General features: G+C 40.1%; 1 long non-coding RNA gene across 1 annotated transcript in view; it reads left to right on the top strand.

Moving 5' to 3' along the window:
* Nucleotides 1–620: 620 nt before the first annotated feature.
* LOC101852756 overlaps nucleotides 621–1,481 on the top strand; it is a 3,150-nt gene continuing 2,289 nt past the window's right edge. Inside the window, exon 1 of the long non-coding RNA XR_220261.3 lies at nucleotides 621–732. This is a non-coding gene — a long non-coding RNA (uncharacterized LOC101852756). The remainder of the gene's footprint in view (nucleotides 733–1,481) is intronic.

Genomic DNA, 1,481 nt, shown 5'->3' with positions numbered 1-1,481 from the left:
TATAGAGAGAGAGAGAGAGAGAGAGAGAGAGAGAGAGAGATGGGCAGACTTCATCCATGAGCCAGTCACAACTCTTCCCACAATAGATTCCATAATTCAGTAAACTTGCTAGACAACAAGCAAGACCACAAAACAAGTAATATGAGCGCCGATATTGAGAACCAATCAGTGGAACAACACGCTGAGTTAGTCTATACTTGATCAAATCATCCAGAAAGCCTATCAAACAACAATTCTTTCACCCTCCCCCCTTTCTTTCTCTTGTATTCCCCCATCACCGCTTAACTTCATTCTCCTTTTCTGTCTTTCCTTTCTAAACAAACATCACTCCTACCCTCCCTCTCCCTTCTTTGCCGTTCCCATTCCCCTCTCTTCATTCCTCACATCCCCTTTTCCTTCCTGTCCTCCCTCCCTTCCTCCTCCTTTTCCCATCCTGTTCCTTCTTACAATCTTCTACGTCTTCTCATCCCTCTTTCGCTTTCTACGCTTCATTATTTCTCTTTTCTCTCCCCCCCCCCGCAACCCCCTGTCCTCTCTTCCTCCTCCTTCTAGAATTCATATTTTACACTTTCTTTACCTCCTGTTAATAATCTCACTGGTTGTATTCACAACAGAGGGCAAATGTCTGTACAAGAACAAGCTGTATGGTCAAGGCGCCAAGTGGTACGACGGATGTGACTATGAGTGTGTGTGTACCGACGCTGTCCACGGGAAATACGAATGTACCAACAAGTAAGTCGTTTTTGCTTCGAAAGGGCCAAAAAGGAAATAATTTCACAATTGAATGCACTAAACAGTAAGTTATCTATACGAACTAAGTTAGTTCCGCTTTGAATGTACCAAAAAGTAAGTTATTTGAGCGAAGTAAGTCAGTTCTTCTTTGAATGTAGGCTACCATAAAGTAAGTTATCTCTCCATTGAATATATCAACGAGTAAGTCCTTTTTCATTGAATAGACAAAAAGTGAGCAATTCTTCCTATGAATGTATCAAAAGCTAGCCATTTCTCCTCCAGGGCTTAAAAGTAATTAATTTATTCTTTGAATGTATCAAAAGGTAAACCATTTCTCCTTGAAATATATAAAAAAGTAAGTCATTTCTTCATTGAATTAACCCCAAAAATCAAATCTTTTCTCCTGCGTGCCAAAAAGTAAATCTTTTCTCTTTTTAAATGTTCTAAAAGGTAAACGAGATCTCCACTGAATGCACCAAAAAGTAAGTCATAGATCTATATACTTCAATCCACTTTCACGCGATCAGTTTTGTGCCTGTCAGAAATTGCGCGACCGAAGCAAAACTGATGTAATGCTTTGACCTCACCGTTACCATACTAAGGGGAGAGATATTAGATTAGGAGAGATAAGATAAGATAGAAAAGTTGAGACGATATAAGGTAAAGATTGATTGACAGTACATGTTTTACATCCTTTTGGACTCAAAATGAATAATTTTCCGGGTGGGGGAGGTTGGGGGGGGGGGGGG

The sequence above is a fragment of the Aplysia californica genome, unplaced genomic scaffold (assembly GCF_000002075.1).
Source record: "Aplysia californica isolate F4 #8 unplaced genomic scaffold, AplCal3.0 scaffold00081, whole genome shotgun sequence".
Taxonomy (NCBI): domain Eukaryota; kingdom Metazoa; phylum Mollusca; class Gastropoda; order Aplysiida; family Aplysiidae; genus Aplysia; species Aplysia californica.
This window is presented reverse-complemented; position numbering and strand designations above follow the sequence as displayed.